The sequence below is a fragment of the Diabrotica virgifera genome, chromosome 7 (genome assembly GCF_917563875.1).
Source record: "Diabrotica virgifera virgifera chromosome 7, PGI_DIABVI_V3a".
NCBI classification, from domain to species: Eukaryota; Metazoa; Arthropoda; class Insecta; order Coleoptera; family Chrysomelidae; genus Diabrotica; species Diabrotica virgifera.
Genome location: NC_065449.1, coordinates 140,569,476 through 140,585,149, shown reverse-complemented (window position 1 = coordinate 140,585,149; position 15,674 = coordinate 140,569,476). Strand labels below are relative to the sequence as shown.

Below are 15,674 nucleotides of genomic sequence, written 5' to 3'. Positions count from 1 at the left end.
TTATTTACATTTATCTCATTAAGTGCTTTGGTGCTCTTTAGGCTTACTGTTAGCATAATTTGTCTTAATATTTCTGGGATTCCAACATTCTCTATCTCCTCCATCATTTTCGTCCGATTGATTATATCAAAAGCGCTTTTGAAATCTATGTATATTCGGGGAATTTCTCTGTTGTATTCTCTAGTTTTTGAATTATTTGTTTCACTGTATGTGTGAAATTAGTCATCGACCTCCTTGGTCTGAATCCATTCTGGTATTCTCCTAATATTCGTTCAGCGCATTATTTAAGTGTCATGTTTAGTATGTTTGCTAGAATATTATATGTGGTGTTTAATAAAGTTATTGCTCTTTAATTCTCGCACTCCTCCCGATCTCCTTTTTTTTTTCATATATTATAGGTACTACAATACCTGTGTTCCAATCGTCTGGTAGTCAGTTTTGTCCATAATTTGTTGTGTTAGTTGGTTTATTTCTTTATGTAATTCTCTCCCTCCGTATTTTGTTAATTCCACTACTTTTTCATCTTCTCCTGCTGCTTTTCCGTTTCCTAGGTTTTTAGTATTTGTTTTTGTACTTCTTCTGCTGTGAAAATTTCGGCTTCGTCGTTATCTTCTACGGTTTTATTTCTTCATAGCAGTGTGTTTCCTTCTTCATAGTGAATAGCGTTTTTTCGTAATATTCTTCCCATATTTTGCTGATCTGTTTCTCTTCAAATACGGTTTCTCCTTTTTGGTTTTTTAGTCCTCTTGTTTTGCTTGATTTAATGCTGGGCTTATTTTTTGTTGCTCTGACTTTTTTGTAAAATTGCTTTATTTGATGTTCAGTTAACAACTGTTTTGTTCTGACGGATTGTTGATCCATGATATTCTGGCGTTTTTTTAGTTTGTTTCGCAGTCTTGATCGTACGTAAATTACATATTAAAAGGTAAATTGAAAAGGATTTGTAGGTCCCAACTTAGCTAAAAGACCATGTTTCATCCTGCCCGTTTGGATATCGCCTCAAACCCTCCTTGGCAGTGGCGTACCCGGAGAGGGGACTTGGGGGTTAAACTCCCTTTCCCTCAGGGCATATGAAAAATACAGTCGAACCCGCTTATTAGAATACCGGTTATAGGAATATTCCGCTTAAAGGAATAGAAATTTGAAGTCCCGAAACGTTTCTACTAGCCACTAATGATCGGTTATTAGAATATCCCATTTATAGGAATACTTTTGCTTGGCACGAAGGCTATTCCAATAAGCGGGTTCTACTGTATATAAAAAAAAAGTAGGAAAATGTAACTTGTCTTTCACAAACAATACAAAAAAATAAGTCAACCCCCTTCCCCAGAGAAAAATTCTACGCTACTGCTCCTTGGATGTGTCCCGTTTTTTTAAGTTTATGATCTGGTCACCCTAACTTACAACAAAATTTTTGACAGTTTTTGTGGTTTGAAAGTAGTTTGGATTTTTAAATGTCAAAGTTCTAAAAATTGTAGAATAGAAATGAATTCCAGTGACGAAGAGTTACAGTTTTTTTATTTGTTTATCGTAGATAAAATATTGTATGGAACTGTGCGTGAAGTACTTTTTGCGAACTTACGCGATGTATAGCACTCGCTCCGTTGTCGCTCGTGCTCTAAATATCGCGTGCGTTCGCAAAAAGCATACTTCACGAACTGTTTCATAAATAACTATTTTTACATCTAGTTTTGGTAACACTTTAGAAAAAGTCACGCTTCACCACTGAGTAGGACAGCTCACATACCTTGGTGTAGGCACCTACAGATTACTGAGAATGGCAGCGAGGAGGAAGAAATACTTAAACGTATAACGCTTGCTAACAAAGACATCCATAGGGAAGTAAATTTTAAAATATACAAAGCCATCATACGGCCAATAGCAAAATATGGTGTAGAAACATGGATCATAACTGAAAAGACATTAAAGCTTATTAATTCTTTTGAAAGGAAGATATTAAGGAGGATACTGGGACCCATTTATGACAATGGTATATGGAGAATAAAGTTCAACCACGAGTTATACTAGACAATGCGAAAACGGCGGGTTCGTTGGGAAAAATATTCTCATGAGATTTGTTTGCATAATTACATTCGTGAGACATCCCAGAATAAGGTTCAAGAAGTCGCCCACGTGAATAGTGGGCCAAATTTTTTTTAACAATTTTTTTTAATCAAATTGCAAACATTAATATTTTTTATTAGGTTTTTGTACCATTCTGGATAAGTCTCTTATAATTTTTCTCTAAAGTTGATCGTTTTCGAGTTATAAGCAATTTAAAATTGAAAAAAAAACGAAAAATGGTGATTTTCAAGGCTTAATAACTCGGTTAAAAGTTATTATTATGAAAGGCAGAAAGTGACTAAATCAAAGTTTAATGCCCCCCTACAAGATCCCGAAGAAATTTTTGTCATTATTTTATTACTAAGCTGTTATTTTTAAGTAATAATATTGAGCGCCATGCACGTGGTAGGCGGCCGTAAATGTGAGTGCAAGTAATATGCACAATTGGACTGCCGGAGTGGTATCTCTCTCGCACTCAGCATTTACGGCCGGCTACCACGTGCATGGCGCTCAATATTATTACTTAAAAATAACAGCTTACTAATAAAATAATGACAAAAATTTCTTCGGGATCTTGATAACCGAGTTATTAAGCCTTGAAAATCGCCATTTTTCGTTTTTTTCAATTTTAAATTGCTTATAACTCGAAAACGATCAACTTTAGAGAAAAATTATAAGAGAACTTTTTTATCCAGAATGGTCCAAAAAACCTAAAAAAAATTGTTCGGGCCAAAAATATTGATTTTTGCAATTTGATTAAAAAAAATTGTTAAAAAAAAAATTGGCCCACTTTTCACGTGGGCTTCTTGAACCTTATTCTGGGATTTCTCACGAATGTAATTATGCAAAAAATCTCATGGGAATATTTTTCCCAACGAACCCGCCGTTTTCGTCTTGTCTATACCAATATTACAGAGACCCCCTCTATAGCAAATTATGGAAACAGACAAACATTGCGTTGGGCAGGTCACCTTATACGAATGGATAACGACAAAACACCTAGTAGAACGCTTAGACCAGAGGCGTAGCTACCGCCGTATCAGCTGTATCAATTATACGGGGCCCCCGATATTCAGGGGCCCCAGCGGATCATGTCGAAACAAAAGTTACATTTAAAAAAAAATTGAACAAAATATTCTAGAATTTCACTCTTAAAACGCTTTGAAACAGTATGTATTGTTTGGATATCGACATTTTCGTGTAATGGATTCTTTATCTATCTTCTTATAAATTGTAGGTATATACCTCTGTACACTATGGTTACACTATTATATTATATGGAATCACCAATGTATTTCAAAGTAATATTTATTTCTTTTGAAAAAACTTGTTATTGTTGCGAAAAATAAAGGTTTTTATTGAAAATAAACAAATCTATAAGACCATCAGATAGTACAGCTCGGTACGGTATAGGTTATTTGCTGAGCTGCAAATTGAATGAAAATAAATTAACTAACTTTTGCGTCAAAAAACGAAAATATGCGTCATATGGGATTGTAGAACTTACAACGGGGAAAGATTATTGGTCTTGTGGAGCAAGTAATGTTCTGAGAGGGACATAGCTGTAGAGCTAGACGTAACACAGGGCGTTCTCTCCAAAACCTATGCTAGGTAACAGGACTAGGAAAACTCAAACATAAAGCAAGGGAAAGTCGCCAAAAAGTAATAACGGCTCGCCACGATCGTTTAGTTGTCCATTCAGCTGAAATATATCCAACCATTTCTCACGTGCAGCTCCAAAGGCAGCTTTTGGCAGATACAGGTGTAACTCTTTCAGTTGAAACGATAAGAAGAAGAGTTCGTGCCAATAAGTATACAGCAGGAGACAGTTATGGGTTCCTGAGTCATCCAGGCAGCACAAGATTGATCGCCTAAATCGGTGTCTTCACCACCAAAACTGGAACATTGGAAATTGACAAAATGTGCTATTTTCAGAAAAAGTCAGGATTTGTGTAAAATCAGATGACCCACGAAATCGTGTACTTAGAGGTCGAGGAAGACAAGCAAGAACGAAAACTATTAGATCTGTCCACAAATATACAAGAGGAAGTTTAATGTTCTGAAGAGGAATTGTGATCCGTTAAAAAACTCCTTTAATTTTCATCCAATTAACTTTAACTGCTCACAGGTATGTTGATAACCTGTAGTTAGGCTCTGGAGAGGTGCAACAGGAGAAAATTTAATTTTATTGCATGATAATGGACCTCCACATACCATCAGAGTGACTGGAGACATCATTGAAGCAGAAGGTATCCCTTGTTTGGAGTGGAATGCTTGCTCACCCGAGCTTAACCCTAAACAGAATTTGTGGCATATGCTTAAAAGAAAAATTAGAGCTCGCCAGGATAATCCACAAAACACCTCACGGCTAGTACAAACTGTTCTTGAAGGATGGAGCAACCTACCACAACAAAATGTTGATAATTTGATTAGGAGCGTGCCCACGTAAACAGAAGCTTGCCTAAGGACTAGAGGTGATAACACTGACTACCAAAAAAAAAAACAAAAGAAATAAATAAAAACAATTTAAACATTATTCGTTTTACATTGAAGTTTTTTATGCTATTGACTTTAAAATAACTAATTTTAATTTGTTTGTTAAATACCGACTTTATTTAATTGTTATGTATTTGTTATTAAATTGCTTTAAAATAAATATTGTTTGACTTCGTGTGTTCGTTTTTTTAAATTCGCACGAAATAATAAGAAATATCAAGTGATTCCATATAAGTGTTAACAAAACTGACTTGACTTTTCTATGATCTTTTAGGCACTAATGTTTAATTTTAGTTGACTTTATTTATTTTTAATAACTTACAACTAAACAAATGAAATACCCTGAATGTATATCTTTTATTTTACAAACTACGGTATCTATTTTATTTAATACACCAAATCTACTTATTTATCTAATTACAAATTCAAAAGTACACCGACGGTTTCAAATTCACAACTGACCTACTAATTCCAAAAACCCCTATTTATACATAATTATAATGTTCCAGAATAAGAAAGATTATTACGGAAGAATTCATCTTATTGTAGAATAACAATCGAAGGGTTATTTACATAAATATCAAATAAGCATTTTCTAGAATGAAAAAGAAATATCGAGGTGTGTACCTGTTAAAAAGGTCCCCCTTTTAAAAGCATTCACAAACAAATAAATCAAATTCAGCCAACAAAAAAGGTCTGTTAAATTATAATAAATAGGCCAGGAGCTGAAAACAGTCGGGTGACATAATCATGTCACATTGCCCCTTCCTTAAAAGAAGGTTCCTCCTGGAACCTTGTCGGGACTCGAACTGGATGCTGGTATCTGCAACTGGACCCTCTTTTATAACTCCCAGTTGTATAAAATTGGCAGGGGACGGTCTTCGCTCCGCATCAGTAACTATGCGGATTGCAACAGACTAACACCTGGACCTTGGTGTCTTGGAAAATTTCTTCTACCATATTTCGGCAGTCTAATTGGCGGCATTCTAACTTTGGCATGGCTAACTTTTGCACGTCGGACTCCAACACGTGCTCTCTCAATTGAATTAATATATCCCATGCATCTTGGTAGGTAGGTTGGTCATGGACAGTGTCTTTTGTTACCAGATAGAATAGGTAACGTGATACATATTGGAGTTTCAATGTTTTGCCAGGAGCTGGCAGTTGGTATTGAAGTTCTGCAACTCGACCAATCTTCCTTCGAAAGGCGGATGCCAACCCTCGTGCGTCTCTGATACTGGCCGGGATGGTATGGGCCAGTGAATAGTCATCGGGGAATGCGAGTAGATCTCGCTTTTCTTCAGTGGTAACACCATATCTCGCTTTACCGGTACACCATAGGCCCCCATGAACTCCTCAAATGTGAGGTTAGGTATTTCTCGAAATTGGTTTACTTCCACTTCTTCATCTACGTCGTGGTCTCCCTCGTACGGAGCCAACCGGTTATGGTGGACTATCATCGGCTTTCCCCTATGAATCTTGCTTATTCGGTAGATAACGTCAATTTACAATGAGGTACGGGCCTTCCCAGAACTGCTGCAACTTGGAAGCACAACCTGTTCGCTTCTTTGGATTATAAAGCCAGACTTTGTCGTTCTCCTTGAAACATCCCTTCTCGGCTTAGGTATCGTATCGTTTCTTCATTCGGTCGCTAGCGATCTGAAGATGGGAACGGACCAACTCGTGTATATCGTCCATTCTTCTTCGCAATTCATTCACATAATCCTCACCAGCCACATCTTCTCCAGGTCGACATCCAAACTCTAAATCACAGGGTAGACGCATCTCGCGTCCAAATAGGACTTTTGCTGGTGTTTGTACCGTTGATTCATTAACAGCAGATCTATAGGCCATTGAGAAGAACGGAAGGTACTGGTCCCAGTCTCGCTGATGATTGGACACCATCTTTGTCAAATACTTGCCGACTGTCTTATTCATACGCTCCACCATTCCATCCGATTGTGGGTAATAGGCCGTGGTTCTTGTCTTCTTCATGCCTAGTCTATCACAGATTCCCTGAAATAGATCTCTCTCAAAGTTCCTTCCTTGATCACCACTATGGATCTCCAGAGGCACTTCAAATCGGCTGATACAGTCTTTGATTAGCACATCTGCAATACTGGCGGCCTTTTGGTCCGGAATTGCGTAGATCTCAACCCATTTCCTGAAGTAATCCATTACGACCAACATGTATTTGCATCCATTTTCATTTTCTGGAAAAGGCCCAGTAATATCCAAAGCTATTCTTTCAAACAGACTTCCAACATTGTACTGTCTCATAGGAGCCTTTCTTTTCCGGTAGGGTCCGTTACTTGTAGCACATTTGTAGTACATTTCTTACCCCAGTCCTTCACATCTTCAGAACTATTCATCCAATAAATTCGTTCCCGAATTCTCTGAAGGGTTTTCTTTACACCAAAATGCCCTCCTGATGGACTGTCGTGTAACTGACGAAGCACTTCGGCTACTCTGCTCTTTGGAATCACCAACTGTGTTCTCCTCGCTGAACCATCATCATTTTCCATTACTCGTTTAAGCAAGCTGTCTTCCAAGATAAATGAGTCCCACTGAGCCCAATACGTCTTAACTACTGAGCCTAGGCTTGATATTTCTTGCCAAGATGGTCGACGATTTTCTTGTTTCCATTTTCGAATCTTCTGTAAAACTGGATCTTTCTCTTCTTCTTTCTTGATCTTGATAGGCGTCCACTCGTTGTTGACCACTGTTGTTCTTAAAACTGCTTACTGTGGCTAACTCCGGCCCCATGCTCGATCTTGAAATTGTATTCTTGAAGTCGTTCAATCCATCTATCTATCTGACCCTCTGGATTCTTAAACTGCATTCATTTAAGGGCGGCATGGTCGGTTCGGATTAGAAACTTCCTTCCATAGAGGTATTGATAGTAGTGTTCCACTGATTTTACTACTGCTAGAAGTTCTCTTCTCGTGACGTAGTAATTTCGTTCATGTTTGAAAGCCCTTTACTAAAATATCCCAGAACTCGTTCCTGTCCTCCTTGAATCTGAGACAGCACTCCTCCAATTCCCACATTACTTGCATCCGTATCTAAGATGAACTCTTCCTCTGGCAGTGGATACCCTAGTATTGGCGCTGTTATTAAATGCCTCTTCAAAGTTTCAAAGGCTGTTCGGCAGTCTCCATCCCAGCAATAATCCCTTGCTTCCTTTGTAAGTCGCGGTAATGGCTTAGCGATACCTGCAAACTTCTTAATGAACCTCCGGTAGTAAGTATATAGTCCCAGAAAGCTTCTCACTTGATGTTTATCAGTTGGTTTAGGTCATTCCTTAATGGAATCGATTTTTCCTTTATTCGTGGCCACTCCTTCTTTGCTGACTATATGACCTAAATAATTGACTGTACTTTGAAATAGCAGGCATTTCTTGGGGTTTAACATTAACTGGCAGCTTTAAGTCGATTAAAAACGTCTTCTAAATTCTTCAGGTGGTCTTCAAACGTCTCCCCCAAATCAATTATGTCGTTTAAATACACCAGGCGCATTTTCCAAGATATTCGTCTCAACACATTTTCCATAAGCCTCTCAAATGTAACAGGAGCATTACAGAGTCCAAACGGCATAACGTAGAATTCCCATAATCCAGATCCTGTAGTGAAGGCCGTCCACTGAATCCATTTCTACCTGCCAATATCCAGACTTCAAGTCCAACGTAGAAAACAATTTACATCCAGCCAATGTGTCCAACGTGTCGTCGATCCGAGGCAGAGGATAACTATCTTCCTTGGTAACATTATTCAACAAACGGTAGTCCAGTATTAGTCCAAACGTACTAAGATCCTTTATAAAAGGTACATTTTTTTAAAACCCCTAAAAAGGGATACATCACAGAATATTTTCGAAATAGCAATTCCATCATCAGTGCTTTTTATCTGAAATAAGTATAACCTTTTTAATGAAGACAAACGTAAGGTTAATACTTACTTATACTTACTTAACAAATTGCATATTTGTAATGTACGTCGAAATTACATACAAATTAAAAAAAGAAAGATCAAAATCCATTGATTTGATCCGGAGATACAGAAAATTGTATTAGTTTGAAATTGCTTTTTCGGTATTTTAACTCGGTGGATTTATAGGTTCCCCCTAATAATCGTTTGAACCACATTTTTGAAAAATCGCAGAGGGTGCTGTGAAAATGTGTGTTTTTTAAGAAAAAATACAAATCTCATTCTTTAAAATGGCATTTATGAGATTCCTTAATAAACAAATTAGCTGTGAATTAAAAAACACATGGCTAACTTTGTCCCAAATGAATCCAGGCTAAATTTTTTTATTTGAACATTCGTGTTAAAATGCAAGCTTTTCTAATATATAAAAGATTGTTTCTACGGACAACATTTTCAAAGTTATTCTAAATGTTTATAAACTACAAAATTTCAAAAATTTGGCATTAGGATTTTTGACTATATTAATTAATTTTTTTTATCTTTTTTTAATACATTTTGATACTATCACTTTTCTATTTTCATTTGGCATACTCAGAATTGTCCTATCTTCATTATATTCTGTCTTATGTTATTTCAAAATAAAGGACTCTGGGATAAACAAATAGAATAACTCTTAAACTAATTAATGGATGTCTCAAATTTTGAGGGTTTGTTAAGTACCTACCCCAATACCCAACTTTGGGTGAAACACTAAAGTGCTAAGGAAGTTTTAATAAAAGTTATTAAAAAATAACGATTTTCACTTATTTTGCAGTTTGCGTAGCAACAAATTAACTTTTTAAATTTAAAAAATCGGAATTTTGAAGATTTTTCAATGTTCTAAAAAATTAAATTTTGTAATTTTATGTCAACTATTTAGCTTTTGAATGGCGTGCAAAAAATCGAAAAAATCGCGATTTTTGCACTAAATTGTTAATAATTAAATAGTTGATGTTATATTTTTACTCACATTAACGAACTAATCGTTTAGACTTTCAGGGTTTGGAAGGGAAAATTATTGAGCTGTGTGAGTTTTATTTAAAAGATCGTTTATTATGGACCAAATTTCTTTTGCAACACTTTTAGAGCTTCCCAGACGATTTTGATAGTAGGCCTTTTTTAGGTGATTTGACAATTTTTCGATAAATGTTTGTATGCCATGCACGTATTAGGCGGCCGTCAATGATGAGTGCGAAAGAGATGCCATTCCGACAGTCTAATGGTGCATCTTACTCGCACTCACATTTACAGCCGCGTCAATACGATCTTACCGCTCATTATGTTAATAATTAAAAATAACAGCTTAGTAATAAATTAATGACACAAATTTCCTCAGGATCATGTAGGGGGGGTCTTTATACTTTGATTTAGTCACTTTCTGACTTTCATAATAATAATTTTTAACAGAGATATTAAGTCTTAAAAATGGCCATTTTCGCGTTTTTCAAATTTAAAGTTGCTTATAACTCGAAAACGATCAACTTTAGAGAAAAATTACAAGAGATCTTTTTTGTCCAAAACCCCCAAAAAAAATTGGTCCGGGCCAAAAATATTGACCAAATTTTGCAATTTGATTAAAAAATTGTTATAAAAAAAATTTAACCACTTTTCGCGTGGGTGACTTCTTGAACCTTATTCTGGGGTACCTATCTTACGAATGTGATTATGTAAAAAAATCTTATGGAAATATTTTTTCCAACGAACACGCCGTTTTCGCTTGTCTATATTCAAAATGAAGAAATCCAAGAAATCCAACAAGTGCAAGAATAGGTACCTATATAATATAATATACTATAACTGTATGAGTAAATTATTTAGGCCTATAGCAAGGAGAACCAAACATCGAAGGTGATCAGGAGAATAAGATTTGCATGGGTAGCGTTTGGAAAGCTCAGCTACATTCTCAAAAATAAGCGATTCCCGCAATACCTAAAAACAAAAGTCTACAACCAATGTGTAGGTACTGCCTATATTGATATATTACGGAGCGCAAACATGGACACTGACAAGAAATAACATTAATAATGTATTAAAAACACAAAGGGCCATGGAAAGAAAAATGCTACAAGTAAATCTGAAGGAAAAGAAAAGAAACGAATGGATAAGAAAAATTAAGGTCAAAGATATAGGATATAGGTAAATGAAAAAAAAAAACAGAACTGAAATGGAAATTCGCTAGGCACACTGCAAGGCAAAAGGAGATTCCTTTTGCAGAGGAGGAGGCAGATGGAATAACCAAATACTACACTGGAGACCCTGGGAATACCAAAGAGGAAGAGGAAGACCTCAAATGAGATGAATCGACGACATAAAAAAACACGCTGGGTCCAAATGGATGAGTAGGTATAGGACCGAGAATCCTGTAAAGGGGGGGCCTACGTTCAAGAATGGGCGATTGCCTGAAAGGGTTCTTTTGCGCAAAGCAAATAATGGAGAGCTGGACAAAACGGGATACCATTCTTGTTTATTTTTATTACGGAAAAAATGTTAAAGAAATTATCATATTATTATTTTTTATAGGTATAACATTTATTAAAGCACACAAAAAACATATTTTTAGCTATTTTTAATGACTGGAAAATGGTAAAAAAAATTTATTAAAGTCTTACACATCCCGTTTTAGCATACCACGGTTGGATAAAACGGGATAGGTCCACAATATTTTATTTTTTGCATAAAATTATCTAAAAAGTATAATTAAGTAGACATAAGACTGCAAAGCAAAATTTACCTTTGAAAAAACAATATCTTCAGTAGTCAGAAACTTAAAAGTAGGCCTCTTTTATGTTTTATTGCAAAATGGAAATAAGATCTTATTTATTTAGGACCAGGTACGTATACCAGAACAAAAGTCACATAAAAATATGCTGTTCTTTTCTGCAGTATGAGAACACGCTTTACGCTATTTAAAAAATTAATAGGCCAACAAATAAATAGGTGGATAAAACGGGACATAAGAAACTGTATCCCATTTTATCCAACTTATAAGTGTCCCGTTTTGTCCAACTCCGACATTTTTCAAAACAAAAATGGCTCCTGCCTAAACGTGAAAGTAAAATTAGATAGACTACACATGAGAATATTCGTTAATGAGTGCTTAATTAAATGTAGGTAATAGTTACCGGAATTATATGTTTATATATGTAGGCAATACAGTCTTCCCAATCGGCGGATAATTATCCGATTTGCGTACCTTTTTGAGAGTTGTCGTATCTTCTTCGTATCTTTAAATAAATCGCATATTTGCGGATATTTTTCAGTGTATCTACCATCGACTAAAACTTTCTCATCCATATATTCCCAACACCAACAACACATTAATTTTGTTTGGTTCCGCCCAAATTTTTATAAATAGTCTATACTGGATGAGTGTTAGTGACATCCGATACTTTTCATCTTTTGACAAAAGGGACATGTGCCGATTCTTTTGTTTAGAATTTAAATGCACAAGTGCATCCACTTAAGGCATACTAATACAATTCAAATTTCAAAAACCAAGTATGAGTTTATTACCGTGCGATGAGTTTTTAGTTTTTAGTCTTTAAACTTATGAAAGCTAATTCACGCACGATTTAGTTTTATTTTCATTTTATGTAGTGCAGTGCTTAAGTAACTCAGGACTCGATAAAAATAATGCATTTTAAAAGCATTGGCCAGAAATTTTGCGCCTATGCTATTAATGTAGCTGTAGTTTATTTTGTATTGATTTATTTATTATTTATTTTAAAAGTACCAGTTTTAGGTAGTTATTACGTTTTCATAAAATAATATTTAAAAGTGTTTTTTTACTTAAATAATTATAATAAATTAATATAACGATCCAAATAATGAAATATTTAGATTTATTTATTTATTTAGAATTTAACACTTACGATAATACAAAATACGAATAATATAATAATAGTAAGTAAATAGCAGTGTTGCCAATCGCATTTCTCTAGATTATCCGATGATCGCTCGAAAAATATCCGATTTGTCACGAAAAAGTATGCTAGGTCAAAAATTATTCTGTTATTAAAATCAATGTTGCCAATGTTATTCTTTTAGTCCCCTTAACAACCATCAAATAACAAAATCCGTTATTCGTACGCCAATCAGTTGATTGTAATCAATTATCATTATGATAATTAACATAATTGATTGATTAATTAATTATGAATTATCAATTAACGTAACAATTATTAACATAATTGATTAATTAATCAATTAATCTCATAATTGTAATCAATTATGTTTTCAGCAACCCAATCAAAGTTGACATTGACAGTAATTAAATATTTGCTAATGATCAGTTGATTCAATTACTGATTAGCGTTCGAACAACCGGCCCTTTAATCTACTGGATTCTCTATTTCACAGTTTAAAAATTTTCGTTTAAAGATGAAAATCTCGTATCCTAGCTGATTATTACCTAATTCATGTATGTAAATACTATTTACTTACTATTACTATATTATTCGTATTTTGTATTATGGTAAGTGTTAAATTCCAAATAAATAAATTAAATCTAAATATTTCATTATTTGGATCGTTATATTAATTTATTAAAACGTAATAACTACCTAAAACTAGGTACTGGAAAAATAAATAATAAATAAATCAATACGAAATAAACTACAGCTACATTAATAGCATAGGCCCAAAATTTCTGGTCAATGCTTTTAAAATGCATTTTTTTTCGAGTCCTGAGAAAGCTAATAATTATTATTATTTAAAAATTTAAACTCAGAATGAAAGATTGCATTATTACCAAGGGCCGAAAGTCCCTGAAGACTTCTATAATTTTTATTCTAATATGTTACAGGGGTAAAAGGAAAAGAGAATATTAAGTGTGATTTTTAATTTCAAATATTTCATTCAAAAGAAACATTTTGTTTATTCAAAGGGACTTTCAGCCCTCGGTAATAATGTAATCTTTCATTCTGCGTTCAAATTTTTCAAAAATATTTATTAGTTTTCTCAGGATTCGAAAAAAATGAATACGTTTAAAGATTATTGGTCCGAAATTTTGCGCCTACGCTCTTTTAACAACTAAAGATTTATTACAACTAAAACAATAGAAATGTATTTGACAGTCTTGTAGTTATTAAGGTATCAAAGTTATTATCCATAATACCCGTGGTGCGTTCAACGTTAATGGCAGACAAAATAATTTTTATAGGCAAAAAATTTGAAGGATTTTTGAGTTAATTAGTAGATATCTAGATATTACTAGTTTCAAATAAGTAGATTTTTCTACAACCACTATTCCAAATTCATTTTTCTGCACAATTTTATGTTAACAAACTTAATATTTTCTCACAGAATAACTGACAGTAGTGTGCAGAAAAGTGACGTTTCTGTGCCGAAAAGTTCTTCTCTGCATAGTACCATTACATTCCTCAAAAAAATCATAAATATACCTAACTAGGTAAGTATAACATGTTTTGATGAAATGGTTTTGTTTAAGATATTAGATTTGATAGAACTTTATAAAAAAGAACTAGATTTAACTACATCTCATGTCCGAGAAATCTGGAAACGTTTACTGAAGCACTGCACTACATAAAATGAAAATAAGTTTCATAAGTTTAAAGACTAAAAACTAAAAACTCATAAATAACATCGGACGGCAGACGGTTTTTGAAATTTGAATTGGATTAGTATGCCTTAAGTGGATGCACTTGGGCATTTAAATTCTAAACAAAAGAATCGGCACATGTCCCTTTTGTCAAAAGATGAAAAGTATCGGATGTCACTAACATTCATCCAGTATAGGCTATTTATAAAATTTTGGGTGGAACCAAACAAAATTAATGTATTGTTGGTGTTGAGAATATATGGATGAGAAAGTTTTAGTCGATGGTAGATACACTGAAAAATATCCGCAAATATCCGATTTATGTAAAGGTACGAAGAAGATACGACAACTCTCAAAAAGGTACGCAAATCGGATAATTATCCGCCGATTGGCAACACTGGTAAATAGTATTTACATACATGAATTAGGTAATAATCAGCTAGGATACGAGATTTTCATCTATAAACGAAAATTTTTAAACCGTGAAATAGAGAATCCAGTAGATTAAAGGGCCGGTTGTTCGAACGCTAATCAGAAATGGAATCAACTGATCATTATCAAATATTTAATTACTGTCAATGTCAACTTTGATTAGGTTGCTGAAAACATAATTGATTACAATTATGAGATTAATTGATTAATTAATCAATTATGTTAATAAGGGAGCGTTCAAATATTGCGTAACGAAGGTTGGGGGGGGGGTGTAAAAAATCTTCAAAAATCGCGTTACGTAATACTTGAACGCTCCCTAATTGTTACGTTAATTGATAATTAATAATTAATTAATCAATCAATTATGTTAATTATCATAATGATAATTGATTACAATCAACTGATTGGCGTACGAACAACGGATTTTGTTATTTGACGGTTGTTAAGGGGACTAAAAGAATAACATTGGCAACATTGATTTTAATAACAGAATAATTTTTGACCTAGCGTACCTTTTCGTGACAAATCGGATATTTTTCGAGCGATCATCGGATAATCTAGAGAAATGCGATTGGCAACACTACAGGCAATATATAATGTAGAAAACGCACTTAAAAGTACAATATACCAAAAAAAAAGAGTCAAACAATTCTAAACACAACAACTTTTCATCAAATAGTGGCATCGAGGTAAAACGAACTGAGAATGTTAAAATGACGACTGAGAACAAATTTTCGTCGTTGTCTGATTGATAGCAGCACTAGTTGGGTCTCTAGGCTAGGTATCCCGTTTTATCAGACTATCCCGTTTTATCCAACTCTCCCCTAGTTCTTTTTGCCCGACTGTACCTATAGGTACCTAGATATTTTTCGGGCAACAAGTGCCAAATGTAAAGTTGCAGTTATTTTGGTGCTTGCATTAAAAAAAAGCATTTATTTTATGTATAGTTGTTCCATTTTATCTTTGCCCATGCGTCACGATTCATTTTCAAACAAACTAAACTAAGTCAAAACATAAGTGAAACGTACGTCGATGTGTAGGTACCTATAGGTATATAAACATCGACCTATGTTTCACTTTGTTTTGATTGAATTTTTTGAAAATAAATCATGACGCATGGGAAAAGATAAAATGGAAAAACTATATTAAAATATGAT

General features: G+C 34.3%; 1 protein-coding gene across 1 annotated transcript in view; it reads left to right on the top strand.

Moving 5' to 3' along the window:
- LOC126888626 (uncharacterized) overlaps positions 1-15,674 on the top strand; it is a 169,734-nt gene that overhangs the window by 153,510 nt on the left and 550 nt on the right. The gene's annotated exons all lie outside the window — the stretch shown is intronic.